Raw genomic sequence first — 20,109 nt, 5'->3', positions numbered from 1 at the left:
TTTTGCCAGTTTGTTTACTGTGTGTCTTGGTGTGTTTCTCCTTGGGTTTATCCTGTATGGGACTCTCTGCGCTTCCTGGTTTGGGTGGCTATTTCCTTTCCCATGTAGGGAAGTTTTCAACTATAATCTCTTCACATATTTTCTCTGGTCCTTTCTCTCTTTTCTCTCCTTTCTCTCTCTCTCATTATAGGGATCCCTATAATGTGAATGTTGTTGCGTTTAATGTAGTCCCAGAGGTCTCAGGCTGTCTTCATTTCTTTTCATTCTTTTTTCTTTATTCTGTTCCGCAGCAGTGAATTCCACCATTTTGTTTTCCAGGTCACTTATCCGTTCTTCTTCCTCAGTTATTCTGCTATTGATTCCTTCTAGTGTATTTTTCATTTTAGTTATTGTATTGTTCATCCTTGTTTGTTTGTTCTTTAATTCTTCTAGGTCTTTGTTAAACATTTCTTACATCTTTTCGATCTTTGCCTCTATTCTTTTTCAGAGGTCCTGGATCATCTTCACTATCATTATTCTGAATTCTCTTTCTGGAAGGTTGCCTATCTCTACTTCATTTAGTTGTTTTTCTGGGGTTTTATCTTGTTCCTTCATCTGGTGCATAGCCCTGTGCCTGTTCATCTTGTCTGTCTTTCTGTGAATGTGGTTTTTGTTCCACAGGCTGCAGGATTGTAGTTCTTCTTGCTTCTGCTGTCTGCCCTCTGGTGAATGAGGCTATCTAAGAGGCTTGTGTAATTTCCTGATGGGAGGGACTGGTGCTGAGTAGAGCTGACTGTTGCTCTGGTAGGCAGATCTTAGTAAAACTTTAATCCGCTTGTCTGCTGATGGGTGGGGCTGGGTTCTCTCCCTGTTGGTTGTTTGGCCTAAGGCAACCCAACACTGGAGCCTACGCAGCTCTTTGGTGGGGCTAATGGTGGACGCTGGGAGGGCTCATGCCAAGGAGAACTTCCCAGAACTTCTGCTGCCAGTGTTCTTGTCCCCTCGGTGAGCCACAGCCACCCCCCGTCCCCGCCTCTGCAGGAGACCCTCCAACACTAGCAGGTAGGCCTGGTTCAGTCTCCCCTGCGGTCACTGCTCTGTGTCCTGGGTCCTAGTGTGCACACTACTTTGTGTGTGCCCTCCAAGAGTGGCGTCTGTGTTTCCCCTGGTCCTGTCGAAGGCCTGCAATGAAATCCCACTAGGCTTCAAATTCTGATTCTCTAGGAATTCCTCCTCTCATTGCTGACCCCCAGGTTGGGAAGCCTGATGTGGGGCTCAGAACCTTCACTCCAGTGGGTGGACTTCTATGGTATAAGTGTTCTCCAGTCTGTAAGTAACCCACCCAGCAGTTATGGGATTTGATTTTACTGTGATTGTGCCCCTCTTACCATCTCATTGTGGCTTCTCCTTTGTCTTTGGATGTGGGGTATCTTTTTTGGTGAGTTCCAGTGTCTTCCTGTCGATGACTGTCCAGCCGCTAGTTGTGATTCTGGTGTTCTCACAAGAGGGAGTGAGAGCACGTCCTTCTACTCCACCATCTTGTTTCCTTTCCTATTCACCCTTTTCTTCCACTACCTTTTGCCATTTTTCAGGCAACTTCATTATTCAGTCTTCCCAAAACTTTTTATCTTTTTGACAAAGAACTATTCCAGGTGCCTTTTACAGTCTTGCAGGGAATTGAAATTTTTTCCATTAAGAGAATTTTGTTAAGACCCAAATAAATGGAAATCTGAAGGTGAATACGGAGGATGAATCAGAACTTTCTAACCAAGCTGTAACAGTTTTTGCGTGGTCATCAAAGAAGCATGTGGTCTTGTGTTATCGTGATGGAAGATTATGCGTTTTTTGTTGGCTAATTCTGGGTGCTTTTTTTCGAGTGCCACTTTTAGTTGATTTGATTGGGAGCAGTACTTGTTGCAATTAATCGTTTGGTTTTCTGGAAGGAGCTCATAGTAGAGGACTCCCTTCCAATCCTACCATATACACAACATCACCTTCTTTGGATGAAGACCCACCTTTGGTGTGGTTGGTGGTGGTTCATTTCGCTTGCCCCACCATCTCTTCCATTCCACATTATTGTACAGTATCCACTTTTCATCACCTGTCACAATTTGTTTTAAAATCGGAACATTTTTATTATGTTTAAGTAGAGAATTGCATGTGAAAATATGGTCAAGAAGGTTTTTTTCACTTAACTTATGTGGAACCCAAACATCAAAGCAATTAACATAACCAAGCTGGTGCAAATTATTTTCAGTGCTTGATTTGGATATTTTGAGTATGCCAGCTATCTCCCATATGGTATAACATTGATTGTTCTCAGTTAATGTCTAGATTTGGTTGCTATCAACTTCAGCTGGTCTACCCAACCATGAAGCATCATGTATTGAGAAATCTCCAGCATGAAACTTTGGAAATGACTTTTGACATATTCGATCAGTTACAGTACCTTTTCCGTACGCTGCACAAATCTTTTTTTTTGCATTTCAGTTGTGTTTTTACCTTTCTTGAAAGAATAAAGCAGAATATGCTGCAAATGTTGCTTTTTTTCCTTCCTTCTTCAATATTAAAATAGCTACACAAAAATTCATCAATTTTGATAAGTCTTTTTTTAAACGCACGCTGATATGACAGCTGTCGCATGAAATCTAACAAAATTGTTTTGAATGAAGTTAAAGACAACTAAGTGCTACTAGAGCCATCCTGTGGAAAAAACTGAATGAACCTTTAGCCAACCCAATACTTCCTAATCCTTTGGTTAACCATTCATGATCAAGTCTGTGGACTGATTCTGTATTCCTTCTTGTTTCTCATGCCATCTAAAAGACCCATGTCTTATGGGTCTCTCTTTGAAAACTCTGATAGTTATCTCTAGAGATGACCTATGCAGTCTGGGTACCCTGAACTTCTTCCTCTTCTAGATTTCTTTTTTTTAAAAATTAATTAATTTGGCCATGTCTGGTCTTAGTTGTGGCACGTGGGCTTCTCTCTAGTTGTGATGCACTGGCTCTAGAGTGCATGGGCTTAGTTGCATGTAGAATCTTAGTTCCCTGACCAGGGATCGAACCCATGTCCGCTGCATTGGAAGGCGGATTCTTAACCACTGAACTACCAGGGAAGTCCCTCTTCTAGATTTCTTGCCTGCTTTTACCAGCTTAATATTCCTACAGAATGGCTTTGAGATGTCAGATATGTCATACATATCAATCTTTAATGAATCTCCATCAATAACCAGATAAAGAATAATTCCATAGGTGATATTCAAAGCCTTCTGCATTTGAACCTTACTTATTATTCTAGCTTATCTTTCATTATTCTTAAAAAGTATTATTATATGTAAAATGTTTATAATAGTGCCTGGCATATAATAAGCACTCAACACATCAGCTGCATTGTTCCATTGCACGCACTCCAATCACTTTCCAATCGGAGTGACAACTTATTATTTATACATATACATATTTGTATATACAAATTGCTTTCACCTGTATTTCCCCATGTATTCAAGTAATTTTTCAAGCCATCATCTTTACCAATTGAAATCTTATCCAACCTCCAAAGCCTGCCTGATGAACTTCCTTCTCTGTGCAGTATAATCTTAGACTTTCAGAAATCTTAATTCACCAGAAGAGCTCAATAATGGTAAGTTCTTGCAGAGCACTGTATGAAGGCCTTGGGACCCCCAAGATCACAATTATATGGTAGAAATTGACATGTGAGCAAAAAGTTACTACACAGTGTGTGATGGTAAATTTTATGTGTCAGTTTGGGCCAAGGGATGCCCAGATAGCTGGTAAAACATTATTTCAGGTTGTGACTGTAAGGATCTCTCTAGAAGAGATTAGCATTTGAATCAGTGTATGGAGTAAAGAAGATCACCCTCACCAATGCAGGTGGACGTCCATCATCTAATCCAGTGAGACCCTGAATAGAACAAAAAGGCAGTAGAAGGGTAAATTCACTCTCTCTGCTTCAGCTGAGACATCCATCTTCTCCTGCACTCAGACATTGGTGCTTCTGGTTCTTGGGCTTTTGAACTCAGACCAAGAATTCAACCATCAGCTTTCCCAGTTCTCTGGCCATCAGACTCGGACCAAATGATACCACCAGATTTCCCAGTTCTCCAGGTTGCAGACAGCAAATCATGGGACTTCTTGGGTTCCATAACTGCACCAGCCAGTTCCTATAAGGTCACCTCTTATAGGTCTCTCAGTGTATTTCATTGCTTCTTTTTTTCTGGAGAACCGTGACTATACAGGGAAGCAGAGGGTTAGGTGTGAAATGATATATGTGATTTCAAGGTAAAATTTTTTAAATAGAAAGGAGTGATTCACAAATTGCATTCACAAGTATTTATTGAATGCTTACTACATGACATGTCCTGTACCAAGACCTGCATTGTGAGTAAAAGTAGACCTGGTACTGTTCTCACAGGAATTTACCACCTGTAGAAGGATACAGACATTAATCAATTAATCTCACATATAAGAAAAAAACTAAAATTCAGGCAGATGCAATGAAGGAAGGTATGTGGTTCTATGAGAGGGTCAGATAGAAGGATCTGACTAGGGTGGTGGGTGGACATGAAGGGAAATGGATGGATCAGAGATACCGTTTAGAGGGATAGGCAGCAAGAGAGTAGATATGGCTTCCCAATCCTTTCCATCTCCTAATGAGAGTTTTGAAGGAGGAATCGGGGTTCAGCAAGTAGGTGTGTGGAAAGAAGGGATTTCAGATTAAGGAAGTACAGTATTCTTGGGTCAGGAAGTGTAAGTTATTTAGTACGGCCAAGGTACTGGGAAGTGGTAAAAAGTGAGGCAGGAGAGGTAGGTAAGAATGACCAGATAATGAAGGATCTTGTGTGTTATTATAAGGAGATCGGACTCATCATGAGGGTAGTAGGGAAACATTGAAGAACTTTACTCAGTGGAGCTACATGACCATTGTGTGGAAAATGGTTATAGGAGGGATAGTGGGGAGAAATGAAGCAAGTCTGGAAAAAGGGAGACTACTTAGATGATTACTACAAAATCCCAGGAGGGAGATGTTGAAGACCTGCTTGGAATCTTGGGCATTGAAATCTCAGTGTGTTACCCTCATTAAGCATTGTTAAAATGAGGGAATGTTTCTGGGCTCCTACTCTTTCTAGGTCTGGCTCTTGGGATCTGGGTTTTTAGATGGGTTCCATCCAGGCACGAGTTTCTATGATTATTTAAGTTTAGATTTTTCAGAAGCAAATCTCAGAAAATATTTAAATGCAAGCTGATTATTTGGAAGGTGATCCTAGGAAATGTTGTTAGGCAAGTAAAACAGTGAAGGAAATACACCCAATAAAGAACATATTAGAGATGAGATGACTGCTGTGGGCAAATGGGATTCAACCCCTCTAGGGTTTCTGGGAGACGGTATAGACCAGGCACCTCAGAATTATTCCATCTTAGGGTAAGGCAGCTTGTGTGTTTATTCAAAATTCTGTTATTACTTGAGGGATGGCACGTCGGGACTGTCCCATTGCAAGAAGAATGGTCTCCTACCTGCTGAGATAGCCATCAGGCAGTGGAAGTCAATGGTATTTCTGTAGGCTTCCTTCTAGATCTGTGGTCTCGAGTGAATGAAGTCTTTGAAGTGTCCTGAGAAATTCCAGGTGCATTATAGGAATCTTCTGGGTATCACAAGAGATTTTCTGTTTAAATGTCTGGCAGTCTACCCTGTGGACTCTACTGCAGTACTCCAAACAAGGCATAACTATGGCTCATTGTAGCTTCTACAGTGTACAATTGGCCGGCAGGCCAATTTTTGTGCACCATGAAACTTTGTAAAAAGAAGTTCCATTTGAATTGGTCCTAGGAATTGTCATCACTTTCAAAGAAAGTGCGTTTATTTAATATTCTATATCTTTGTATTGTTTCCAGTTCATCCTCTGGCCTGAGATGGATTTGACTCAATTCATTTATTTTTATATTTTGCTTTGTAAAGAAGGAGGTGGTAAGGAGAGAAGAATTCCAATGTCATTTTTATTGACAAGAAACTTAGTGACCATTGAACTCTACAGACCTCTGTAAAGGATGATTCTTTTCACTGTCATTTTGATATTTCCAAGAAGAGATGGATGAAATGAGATGACTATGGCTAATTTGCATTTAAAAGGACTTTCTTAGAGTGGCAGCTCAGCCCAAGAAGATTGCAAGTTCAACATAAAAGGTCAGAAACATTTGTCCGCCAACCAAGATAGTATAGCTAAGGAGTGCTGGGATTGTTCCCGCTGCCCTGGGAAGTCTTGATTTAGGAATGCATTCTTCTTCTTCTTCTTCTTTAAAGAAAAGTTGTGACCAACTTTTTGTGTCCTGGCAGGAGAAAAGAATAAGACTTGACCTCCTTTTGTTGCAACAGTTGTCTGCAACTGCCTTGTTCCATTGTCTCAACGTGTGTCATCTGTCAATCGTCAACTGTCCTTCCAGGACAGAGCTGCATTCTCGTGTTATCACTTTGCTATGTGGTGTCCTTTCTCATCTGGTTTTGGAATTTAAAGGAAAAAAAAATGACCATGAAAAATGTGTAAGTTGGATGCTATTCATTCACTTATTTATAAATAAATGGAAGCTGACAGGCACCTCTTCAGAAAGTGTTTACTAAATGGACAAGTGTTGATGACATGGTCTGAAAGACACAGTCTGGTGCCATCGGGACCAGCTGCTCCTTCAGTAGTTATCATTGTGCAGCTTCGCTTTCGTTTTGGTTTGGCACATGCATTTTCAGCCTGCCTTACATTGTGTCTCCAGGATACTCTATCTCTGGCACTGTCTGCCAGAGACAATAGATGGGCCTTTATACCAGGCTTGAGAGCTTGGTCTTTGTCTGCTCCTGATCTCTGGTATTACCGCTGCTTGCATAATGGACCTTGCCTGATGCCAATGGATGCATCTGCTCTTGGCCCAGTAACTTCGCTTCATGGAAATGGCACTTGATTTTCTGTTCTTCATGCTGCCGTGCTGACATTTGCTAAACTGGACAAATGTTTTTGTTTCCAGTGGAGAAGAATCACTGCTCATTGCTTAGCTAGGGGACCAGTGGATAGATCTCAGACTGGCTTAATTCATAGATCCTGAATGATTCCTCCGCAACTACTCCAAGGGTTACCATTTGGGAGGCTGTTGGGGAATTGGTAGTTGGGTTCCTTGGGAATCTGCTGCTCCCTGTATGAACTTTAGATTGCACAGGCCTGTTACACACTTACAACAGAGGAGTTAAATCCTTGTCTATCCATCAATCAATAAATCAATTGATTAACCAACAAGCATATATTTAACAGCTGCTTGAATGCAGGGCACTGTGTTGTTGGGCTCTGAGAATACAGAGGGGAATTGGTTACAATCCTTGCTTTAGAGGTGTACAGTTGGATTAAGAAAAATTGTAATGTACACAAATTATACACAGACACATACACATAAGGTACTGTTAAATGTATTCAGAGGAGGAATTTTAGAAAGTGAGCGATCACTGTGAGCTGAAATGCCTTGGGAAGACATCCTTGGGAGAAATGAATTTTAAACCTACTATGAAAGACTAACTGATACGGTGAGGTTGAGGGTTGAGTGAACCCAGATGGATAAAAATACACAGTCATAAACAGAGCTATTCTTGGATGTACAGTGGTTGTTTTAGAGATGAAAACACCCTATGCCTTTGAACATCATATTTTTAATCCACAGGTTGTGCCATGTCATTTGTGTTTATTTGCTGTATCCTCCAGAGACCTTAATAAACTGAGGGGAAAGGAGAGAGGACTGACATTTATTAACCACCTTTGTTTGCCAAGCACTGTGCTATCTGCTTTACATACATTATCTTACTGAATTCTTCTGCAGTCCTGTGAGCCATGCATTACTGCTCCTATTTATAGATGATGAAACTGAGGCAGAGAGAGGCTAAATTACTTGCCCAGATCTCATGGTTATGAAGTGACAGCCCTCTGCATAATTTACACACAGCCAGTAACTTACGTGATTTTTAAGGTAGTCAAGAGAGTAGGGAAATTCAGCATCAATGCTGTTTCTAAAAGAATATTTGAAATGCTGCTTGTTAGATTAATACATTGTCAGCAATTACAAAAATGGATTAAAATGAAAAAAAAAATAACAGAGACTTCCCTGGTGGTGCAGTGGCTAAGAATCTGCCTGTCAATGTGGGGGACATGGGTTCAAGATCTGGTCCGGGAAGATCCCACATGCTGTGGAGCAACTAAGCCCGTGCACCGCTACTACTGAGCTTGTGCTCTAGAGCCTGTAAGCCACGACTACTGAGCCCGCGGGCCACAACTACTGAGCCTGCGTGCCATAACTACTGAAGCCCATGCACCTAGAGGCCGTGCTCTGCAACAGAGAGAAGCCACCTCAATAAGAAGCCCATGCACCACAACGAAGAGTAGCCCCCACTTGCAACTAGAGAAAGCCCGCGTGCAGCAATGAAGACCCAACGCAGCCAAAAATAAATAAATTTATATATATATAAAAAATAGCAAAAAGAAATAAACTAAAACGGTTGATGAGAATCCTTTTGGGACACAGATGTCATACAGTATGTCACATGGCACAAGTGGAACAAGATGTGTGTATGTGTGTGGTGTTGGGGGCTATATTCCTTTGAATTTGGTGCACTCTGCACATTTTAGGTACTCACAAACAGGGTCAATATCTGATATATTAGGATTTTGTTACAAAATGATGAACAGTTCCACTCGGACTCTCAAGGTGACAGACGTTCTGTAGCTAAAATATTGCTTTGGGAAAATCAAAATAGACCCACTGCACCTAAAATAATCAGCCAGAAATATGAGGGGAAAAAATAGAAAATGGAGACCTGTGGCAAGGCTCAATTGTATTTGAGCAATTGTTCTCAAAATCTTCTCTGTGGGTCATACTCTGGCCTGGACCATCTGTCTACCATGGGCTTCCTCCTGGGCCTTTCACACTCTTGGCTTCCCAGCCCCTGCTATCTTACGTGAATGGAGGAACAGAGGCTCTTGCATGCCAGCCCCCAGGGCAGTGGCTCAAGGGGCAGCAGACTAGGGAATGTAATGATGTTACTTGCGCAAGCAGTTGCTTGCAGACTGTAACTTTGCCCTGTGTCCTTTAGCTATTCTTGGTGAATTTCCAGAGGGATAGTCTCTTACAGTAAAGCCCCACTCCCTCCGTGACCCCCGGCTGGAAACATCATCTGGCCTCTGAGTGCTCTGCTCTTGCATTGGGCTCGTATAGGGACCAAAGTGAGTAACCTGGGGCCTACAACCCAGGCTAGGGAGAAGATGACTTCATCTCATCTGGGCCATTCTCTGAAGAATTTGTCCCTTTGGATTTTGCTGAAAAGCAGCTCAATGTAAATGCCTCTCTCACCAGGACCACCTGCCTCTATAATCTATTGCAGGCTGTATTTTGCTGCAAGAAATGGTGAGACTTTTCTTTGAAAACTTTTTCATTGTGACCTATGACACACAGAAAAGTGCACCACACAAATTTATACCAATGAATTATAAAGTGATTGCTCATGTAATCGCTACTTGGGCAAGGACTAGAACATTGCTAGCACCTCAGAAGCTTGCTGAGTGTTCCTTTCCAGCACACCCATGTCTTTTTTCTCAAGATAACCCTTTTTCTGACCTGGTTGGTAATCATTTCCGTGTGTGTGTGTGTGTGTGTGTGTGTGTGTGTGTGTGTGTGTATTTTGATCGTTTTATCAATATAAACTGTAGTCTGGAGACTGGCCAACTTTTTAAGGCTTTGACCTTCTTCAGCTTAACAAGGAGAGACTCCATAATCAAGTCTGGGATGCTGCATGGAGGGAGACTTTGGCCTCAGACAAGGCTGGGGGCAAACTCCTGCTTTGCCATTTCCTAGCTGTATGGCTTCAGCAGGTCACAAATATCCTCTAAAGTTGAGTTTCTTTATTTATGCAATTGAGATGACAAACTCTACAAACGTGACTGTTGTACCAGAAGCAAGGTAACACAGGAAGCTACCTAACATGTTGTCAGAGACTTGGTTGCCCTCAGGAGCCCTTCTTTCTCGAGAAGAATGATGTGCCTTCTGATGACACATATGAAGTCTTCCTTTGCTGCTCCTGACCCCAGTAAAGCTTCTACCTTCCATCTCCTGCCCAGACAAGGCTCTCTGAGTTGTGCATTGTGGTCATTCACCAGTCATTCATTCATTCAGTGCACTGGGATGGGTGTGTAGAGGTATACAGTACCTGACAAATAATAGTCATGGAATAATGTTGGCTGAGTGAATGAATAAGTGAATGAGTCACTTACCCTGTCCCCTTTTCTGAGACTTTATCATCTAGTAGAAGCAGTAAGACGTGTACAAAAATAATGAGGAAAGCATATATGAAGAGGCTGTATGAAGTATCGGTTAAGAGTGCCAGCCCAGGGCTTCCCTGGTGACGCAGTGGTTGAGAGTCTGACTGCTAATGCAGGGGACACGGGTTTGAGCCCTGGTCTGGGAAGATCCCACATGCCATGGAGCAACTGGGCCCGTGAGCCACAACTACTGAGCCTGCGTGTCTGGAGCCTGTGCTCCGCAACGGAAGAGGCCGCAATAGTTAGAGCCCCTTGCACCGCAATGAAGAGTGGCCCCCACTTGCCACAACTAGAGGAAGCCCTCGCACAGAAACGAAGACCCAACACAGCAAAAATAAATAAGAGTGCCAGCCCAACTGCTCCACTTACTAACTGGGAACTGGGATAGTTTATTTAACAGTCTCTGTTTAGTTTCTCCATCTGTAAAATGGAGCTAACAACAGTAATTCCCTCAGAGACTTGTTGTGAGGCAGAAATGAGAAAAACAGGTAAACTGCTTATAGAAGAGAATGACACTTTGTAAGTCTTAATTAAATGTGATTGTTGTTATTGTTATCATTATGAAAAGGTGACAAAATGCTAGAAGAATTCGCAGAAAGGATGTGGTAGGAGACAATACCTGAGGGGAATTTTTAGAAAGTTTTCAGAAGACCTTATTTGCGCTGAGCTTTGAACCTATGTAGGATTTAGATTTACTTCTTTTCCATCTTGGGGCACTCAAAAGTGCTGCTTTCTCATCTGAGTTGTCTTTTCTCCACCTTCCGTGTCTGTAACCCTTGCCTGTCACTCAATGTCATTTGCTCAAAGAAGACTTTCCCCTATCTGCCTGACAAGGTTAAGATACTTGGTCATAAGACATGTAAAGCACTGCAGGCTTGGTTGGTTTTTAGAGCACTGATTGCAATTTGGATTTATAAATTTATTCCTGTAGTTATTTATTTAATTTCTAATTCCCCCACTAGATTGTAAGATTCTTGAGGAAAGTATAAGTGCCTTTGTTTTCCCCATTGCTTCATTCCCAGTGCCTGTAAACACAGTAGTAGACCCCAATAAATACTGCCTGGGGTAGATCCTAATAAATACTTACTGAATGATTTCATTTATATAAATAGAAGTGGGGGAAGTCATTTTTGGAAGAGGGACAAATAAACAGAATGAAGAAATAAAAAAAGAATCATAGATGTGGTTTGTTTAATCTGAAATTCATCTAAGTAATGTACTCTAAGAAAGAGAATGCTCCCTTTCAGATAATACACACGGCCGTTACAATTTCACAGAGGCCCTGCCTCTACTACTGTTTTGTAACCAACAAGAAAGTCTTGGTGGGAATAGGGGAGGTAAAGGTAGGTGGGCAGAGGAAGTAGAGCAGACCAGGGAGTGGCCATCTGAGACCAAGTAAGTTGGTCCCTGTAAATCCTACTTTTGCTGAGGACGACCCAAATAAAGGGCAGTGTGGTGGTTTAAGAATTGAAACGTGAGTGATGTCTTGGGGAGGCAGAGAGCCCAGTGACTGGGACCCTGGACCTGGGAGTCAGATGCTCTGCTCTAAGCCAGTCTGGCCTTGGTGCTATCCACAAGGACCTGGGGTCGTTGTAAGGATAAATAACACACATAAGTTACTTAGCCCAGTGCCCAGCATTATGGTATCTGCCTAGTAGTTTCTAGCCATGATTACTGTTTCCAGATTTCCCCTATTCTGTGATGCATGTTCCTCTATTTCATTTTAATGCGTCTAAACTCGGAACCAGACTTACAATCTAAGTGTACTTTTATTATAATGGTTCCTTTTTACTTAATAACGCTATCATATTGAAGGTAAATTCTAGAATCAATAGTGTCTTAGAATTGATATATAATTTTATTATTATATTTTATTTTTCCTCAGAAAAATGGTTCTTACAGAGTTGCATCTTAATTTGAGAGAAAAAAAGAGAAATGTTAAAGTTGTCACAGAGAAGTGTTATAAATGTTTCTAGGTATATGTAAAAGGAGACGATCTTGGGGAAGCTTTCCAGAAACTAGTAGATTATGGGAATGGGCAGCTTTTGTTTCTCTCCAAAGTCACTTGTGTAATACTTTTTTAAGAAACATGAGCCATTTACTTAACTAGTGAAGGACCCCACAAGATAAAATTCTATTTATAAACACTCCTCTGCAAGAAGTTCAGAGTGCTTGGCAGATAGTTTGTAATAAACTCTTACAAAACGCATGTGCAATGAGGCCTAGGGTGGAGAAAAGTAGGAATGCAGGACTCATTTGTACTTCTCTGTTTTAGAACACATTTAAGTAACTTCCCAAAGGCCAGAAAATCAGGGACAAGGCTGGGAAGAAACTGAGTTTTCTAATGCCAAACTTATTTGTTTGCTGAATACAATTACCATTTCATCAAGTATTTTTGTGCTTTTTCTCCCCTTCATTCTACTTATTTGGATAAATTTTCAATTTTTGATTTAGAAAAATTCAGATTTATTAACTAGCCAGGTGAGCTACAACTGTGATTGGCAATTTGCTTATCTAATGACTTAAGTTAAAACCTAAACTTCAGAAAGTAACATAAATGTCAGCAATTACTATTAAAAACCTATCTCATAACCCTGAAAGTTGGTTACTGAATGTGTGTATCTTTAGATGTAATTTTTAGGCCAGTATTTTCAAAGTGTCTATGCTAACTGATGTTATAAATACAGGATAAATATAGTTAGAAATTAGGATTCCATGTGTGTTGGGTTGTTTAAACAGTGGGGATTTCCTTTGAAATATTTGAAATTAACATTCTACATCATTTTCACTACCAAACTGGCAAAGGCTAAGTCACACAGTGTTGATCAAAGGAAGGCTCAACCATATTCTCTTGTAGAAGCTGTGGGTGTAGAAATAGTTGCAGCCTTTCTGGAAGGTAATTTGGCAATATGCATAAAATTGCAAAGGTGATACGTCTCTGACCCAGTAATACCACTTCTAGGAAACTATCCTAAGTAACTAATTATGAATGTACAAGTTTTAGCTAAGGATGATCATCACAGCATTGTTTACAATAGCAAAACAATTAGAAATAGCCTACGTGTCAAATATAATATATTGATTAAGAAAGTTATGGTATAATCATGTAATGGAATTCTATATTGCCATTAAAAATGTTACCATTCTATGCTATATTGGTTGATGTAAAAGATACCACCGGAAAGAGCAGGTTACAAAATAGTGCTCGGAATGATCATGAGGATATGTGTCTGTGTGTATGGACACACATACATGCATAGAAAATATCTGTAAGCATATACAACAAAAGTTAACAATCATTATTTCTGGGTAGTGGGTGATTTATATTTCCTCTTTTTCCTTATGTAGGTTTTCTAAATTTTTCTTCTGTGAACAAATATTACAATTAGAATTTTAAAAAATGTAACTTAATTTTTTTAATATTTAAAAAATTTACAATGTTATTTACAAGAATGGTGAGGGCAGATAGGTGTGTGCACAGTCAGTACCAGTATTGGGTTGTTTGTCCCAGTAAGGAAGGGGCCTGCCAATGGGAGACAGCGCCTAAGACCAGAGTTGAGAATTTTATAACATCTCCTGGGGAGCCCTCAGGGATTTTAATAAACCACAAAGACCAAGTTACATGCCCTACTATGTGACAGGACTGAGGACAGTATCTCTTTTCTCAGTATTTTTCTTTGTATCTATATCCAAAAAAATAAAATACTTCATTTCCAAGAAAACTCTTCAAATCTTTGGAAGGTTCAGGTGATCTTGCAAATCACCTTCTGTTAGTTCTGCTTGTCTTCCTCTCATTAGCCAGAGTGTGTGACTTTACTGAAAGATTCATTTTTGGCTCCTTTTTTTGGAGAAAGTCATTCCCTGTGCCCCATCGATTCGTTCTAATTCCTTCTCTTTTGCCCACAGTGTTATCAAATTCATGACTTTTTTTTTTTTGCGGTACGTGGGCCTCTCACTGTTGTGGCCTCTCCCGTTGCGGAGCACAGGCTCCAGATGCGTAGGCTCAGCGGCCATGGCTCACGGGCCCAGCCGCTCCGCGGCATGTGGGATCTTCCCAGACCGGGGCACAAACCCGTGTCCCCTGAATCGGCAGGCGGACTCTCAACCACTGCACCACCAGGGAAGCCCCATGACTTTCTTTAGTGTTCCACAAAGGTGTCCTGGTATTTTTCCTCCCTCCCTCCCTCCTTTTCCTTCCCTTCTTCCCTCCTTCCATCTTTTCCTTTCTCCTCCCCTCCCAATAGAAGCAAGAATATCCCTCCTCATGCAAATCCACCCACTCTGTGTCTCTGGAAAGCTCTGACTAAGGGCTTGGACAACCATCTTCCTTCATTGATTCCTCATTTATATTTTTGGTGTTTGAAGACTTGAACACTCTCTTCCCAGGACTTCAACTGAGGATCATGCTATCCCCACACTTCCCACCACAAACTAGTGACAGTTTGGAAAGGTGTATCCATTTTTTGGTTGTCACCAAGACTGTACGATAGTCTTAACATTTAATGAAAACAGTCAGGAATGTTAAAAATCCTGCAACCTATGGGGCAGTTCTGCTCAACAAAGAATTGTTCTGCACCCTTGTTGAGAAACTGCAGAGTGCCCAGGGTCAAAAAGTAAGTGAGCCAAATGCAGTCATCAAGTCCAAAGGGCAAGGGAATGATGGAAAAGAGATGACAAAACCAGAGGGGGCAGCCAGGCAGTCCTGGGGCTGGTGCCAGCCAGGCTGAAGGGATGGCAGTGAGCGTGGCTGCTGTGCCCACAGCTGGTGGTCCTTGGTGTCCACTCTGTAGGGCACAGTGAGTCTGGGCCACTTTCAAAGTTCAGGGCAAAGAAGGAATCGACGTGGATGTCATGGGAACCCAGGAAGAAAGAGACTGTGTGGCATTAGGTTCATTGTTCATTTATTTATTCCAGTAAACAGGTAGCGAGCATGTAATTTTCTGGTAATCCAAACACATCAGATAATTTGTATGTTCTGAATGCTAAGAAGTCAATGCTAAGAAGTTGGTGCAGTAATGATTTGCCATATTCTAATTTTGGCTGCCCTACATTTGAACCTTATCCTATGTAGGAATTCTTTACCTTTTAAGTCTTGCTGGGCCAGAAGCCATCTCTCATGTGAGAAGCTGAAAATGCTAGATATCTACTTTCCCACTTCCCCTGCAGACAGGCCTGGAGAGCTGTCCTGGATTTTAAACTGGGAAGTTGTTACCAGAGAGCGGAGGGAGAGGGAAGAAGTATTTTCCCTGATGAATGCTGGGGGCTATTTGGGGCCTCGGTTTCTAGCCACAAAGATCTAGAATTTGGATCTTCAGGCTTTCTGGTGATTCAGGGAACTACTCAACATCCTTTGAATACATTCCTTTCTTGCTTAAATCAGCCACAATTCGTTTCTTTGGTAGGTAGATACCATTATCTACTATGTACCAGTTGCTGGGAAAACAGATAAATCAGACAACGGTGCTGTGTTCCTAGGATGACAAGCAGGTACTGGGTCAGGCTTAGGGAGTGCTGCCATGTGGGCAGAACCAAGAAGCTCAGAATAGGAAGTGATGATAACCTGTATTGGGCTCAGTTTGTAGGGGAGGCTAAGAGCCAAGGAGGCTAGTGTGAGACAGTAAAAATAAATAAAAAGATGACGGGTGAAACTTATAGACATTCTGTTACAAAGCGGTACAGAAATGAGACACAAGATGTGCCAGATCAGCTTGACTTTCGAAGGCAAATGCTGGAAACAGGGGACAGCGACTAGGGAATGCTGGTTTCCTGGCCCGCCTTCCAGGGAAGCGCTATCTGTCGCCTCAGATTTCTCCCCACTTTTCTGTGAACATAGAGGATGAAAAGCTGTACATGGCAGTCAAATTTTTGGCCCAGTTTATCTATAAATTTCCAAAGATTGTGCTGTTCCTTCCGTTATAAGTTTGAAATCCTGTGATTCACAGTGTCCAATCCAGCCTGCTGTGGTCTGTGCTATCTTGTGTAAATTCAATAGAATTTTATTTAATTCTGTTAAATAAAATTTAATAGGTGGAGAGGTTGGGGGTGAGACGTGAGTTCAGCGCTCTGATTCCCTTTTGTTACCTAACCGTCATTCATTGGGCATCTCTTCCATGCCAGACTCTTTCCCACATATTATCTTCAGTCTTCAAAACAATGCTCCGAGCAGGTGTTATGAGGTTAGTTTTACAGGCGAGGACTTGTTCTAAGGACTTGTCCAAGATCACAGAGCTGGTTGGTGACAAAAACTCTGAATACAGGTGAGTCTGGCTCCAATCTTCCCTGCTTTCCATGACACACACCATGTGTCTCCTTCCCAGTTATTCTAAATCAAGGATCACGTGTCCTTCCCTGGGAATAATATGTTCACTGATCCATCTTAAGTTCATAACTCATTCCTGACAGGTGTGCCTGAGATATGTATCAAGCATTCTTAAGGGGTGGATTAATATCAGTTACATAATCTGGAAAGATCAATGGTGAATAAGTCTTTCTGACTTCAAAAAAAAAATTGATGATCAAGACACTGGGTTGTAAGAACTCTTCCAGGCCTGATTTCTCTGAATGCTGGTTAGCTTGGTTGGCAGGATAGTGCTGTTGCTGGGGGGTAGGGGTAGGGGTGTTGCTCTGAGGCCGAAGGCACAGCAGTGGGCCTGTTAGCTCAGACTTGCCAGATACTCGCCACTGCACCAGGGGGATATGGGCCACCTAGTGTGAGTAGACTGACTGTTAGTGGTAATAATAACAATTAACATTTTTTGAGCACTGACTACGCGTTTGCACTGTATAACGAACGCATTATCTTTAGGCCTCTGCACAAATCTAGGAGGTTCCACTTTTTAAATGAGGAAACAAACTCATGGAGATTCAGCAACTACATCACACAGGCAGTAGGTGAGCTATCTGGGGTTCAAACCCAGACCTTTCTGCTTCCAAAGGCCAAACCTAAGGGATCATGTGATATTAATTGTAGATAATCAGTTCCAGGTATACCTATGAAGAATTATTTTAAAGTCATTACTTGCTTATTCAGCAACTACTTTCTAATGCCTACCTTAGGATGGGCAATAGCCTCCTGAACAAAAGAGACATGGCCCCTGCCTGTCTCATGGTGGAGGGAAAAAAATCAAATAAGTACACAAATAAACATATAATGACAAACCATGCTATGTGCTATGATGGAAAGGCACAGAAAGATGGGAAAGGCCATCACAAGGGGACCTAACCTAATCTAGCAGATCAGGGAAGACTTTCTGGGAGCAATAGTGACTGAGTACCAGAAGGATGAGTGTAGTTAACTGCGAGGAAGGGAGGGGAAATGGGAGAAGAAAATTACTGGCAGAATGAAGGACATGTGCAAAGGCCTGAAGCAGAAGGAAAGAACTTTTAGTCTGTGGTCACTAGACACTGCTGGCCTGGGGGATAAATTTAGTTTGTAGATGTTTGTTTTGGCTCACAGACTCTTCTGGAAAATTTTGAGCCTCAAAGAGAAAATGTTGCGTAAATATTCTGACTTCAAGCTCCTTTTGAAAAAGTATAAGATCTGACAAACCCTTGGCCCTCAGGGCTTCATGGTGACAGTGACAATCAATGAATGTATGATCAGTTTAGGTGGGGCGCACACTCTCCATTTCATCAGTCTTCCTACTCATTATTGTCTCCCTGATGCTGAAGCAAGCTTCAGTTACTACCTGTCATCATGTTTGCACTGTTGAATTTCTTATGCTGGAGAATTATTTCTTTGTATCCCAGTCTTGTTAATAAATGAAAGATAGACCAAGAGAACCATGTGCTTTTCCTCAAACTCAGCATGTACCGTATTTCTTGGTGCCTGTGGGCACTTAAATTCCTCCCACTCTTACTTTTGGAGGAAACTGAAAAAAGGCTATTAGTGTGTACCACTATTTAATGGCCTAAAATATGTTGACTTTCTTGTCAACTGCAAATCCTTAGTGAGAATAGGACATGCTTTATACACTGTGAACCGCCCACCATGATAGGCATGAACAGCTGAATATACATTTGATTTTTAGTCAAAGGTATAAAAAATGCTGGTTCTACACTTCTAAATGTAGGACAGTACCTGTTTTTAATTGCTACTCAATTTATTAAGCATTTCTACTATATTAAGCACGATAGATCATAAGATAGCTCTTGTCCCAGAAACATATGTTACTTATTCCTTCCTTGGTCAGATAAATTAATCTTGCCATCTCCAAACCACTGTTCCTTACGTATTAGCAAGACAGCACAAATTAATTTTGAACTTTTCCTAAACATTTATAAACATGTCAAGTAATGCAGACATGTCTGGTATGGTATAAGAGTCCCAGGCTGTGGTGCAAGAAACCACTTTACTTTATACAATTAGCATGTTCCCACAAGACAGAGTGTAAATCACACCACACGTTCAGAGCACTAGAGAAACTCACTGGCGGAACTTGTGATGAATCATTTTGTAAAGCAGAGAATTTGAATGTAATATGCAAAATCCCTAATTATATACTTTTTGCAAGAGCAAAGCATTCTATTAAGATTTAATAAAGTACGTATGCATCATATATGTGATATGATGCTTCAAATGTCAGTTTCCTTATATGCAACTAAAATGAGTTGATTTTTGTGTTTGCCTTGACTTGCTTTCTTTTCTTCTTTCCACGTGTTTTCAGTGTGACTAAGCCCTGTTACAAATCAAGTCTTCAACTCAAACTCAACCAGCAGAGGGTACTGTTTGAGCATTTAAGTGGACTTCCCATCTTTGTCTTACCCATCCAAAGAAACAATATCTGAATAATAGCCAGGGACGATATTCAATAGGCAAGGTTCTGGCAAGATAATAGACATCAATGATCATGTTTCAGCATCATTTTACAGGAAACTCCCTTTGTTCCCTGCTGCTCACAAAGGACATTCCATGCAAAATGCACCTGTAGGTAGTGATAAATGTCTATGAAAGGTAGATGAAGAAGGGTGGTGGTTGTAGAGTAGAATCTGCTTCTAAGTTTACCAAGTACTTATATTCCTTTTAGGTTTAGGGTTCTGAATCAAGATATCAGCCCCACATGTTCTCAGCTTGCTGGTGAATGTTAATGAATAATTCCTGCAGTAGTAAATGTCATAATAAAATAATCAGGCATTCCGTGCACATTGTAAATCAATGAGCACAGATGTCTCCAAATGGAGGGGATATTTGAAGATACTTTACATCTTGCTGGGTTTGGAACACTTGACAGTTGGTTAGTGCCTGTTTATCAAAATAAAGTGAGCATCTCCCCGTTCTGAAGTCAAATGCAGCATTAAATATAATTAAATATATTGTAGAAGAAGACTTTGTCCCTTAATGTTTACATAAATTTGATCAATATGTGCATAATAGTGGATCATATATTTCTTAGTAAAATTTATACATTTGTATTTTTACATTAATAATTAAAAACTTCTATCAAAACAAAAATCACACTTGGTAACAACAACAAAAAAGATAAAAGTACTTGCACTAAAAAGCAGTAGTTCTCTGTCTACTCCTTCTTATCTTCAGTCTCTTCTCAGATATAAATTTTAACTTTTATAGTATTTTTTCCTTTGGTTCTTTACCTCTATATCTCTAAGCAATATTGTTATACTGCTAAATCTTGGGTTATTAGTTTTAGGTATTATATGTTTTCTTCCCATGCAGATAGATGAGAATGTAACATGATTAAGTCACTCAATACCTCCTTTAGTCATATCTCTACTTTAGATCTTTATTGGTTGCCTATGCAATTTTAGATAAAATACTT

At 40.9% G+C, this 20,109-nt stretch overlaps 1 long non-coding RNA gene across 1 annotated transcript in view; it reads left to right on the top strand.

The window, feature by feature from the left end:
- The first annotated feature begins 885 nt into the window (after positions 1-885).
- LOC132433275 (uncharacterized) overlaps positions 886-20,109 on the top strand; it is a 350,642-nt gene continuing 331,418 nt past the window's right edge. Inside the window, exon 1 of the long non-coding RNA XR_009521105.1 lies at positions 886-1,041. This is a non-coding gene — a long non-coding RNA (uncharacterized lncRNA). The remainder of the gene's footprint in view (positions 1,042-20,109) is intronic.

This window comes from Delphinus delphis, chromosome 11 (assembly GCF_949987515.2).
Source record: "Delphinus delphis chromosome 11, mDelDel1.2, whole genome shotgun sequence".
Lineage (NCBI taxonomy): Eukaryota > Metazoa > Chordata > Mammalia > Artiodactyla > Delphinidae > Delphinus > Delphinus delphis.
This window is presented reverse-complemented; position numbering and strand designations above follow the sequence as displayed.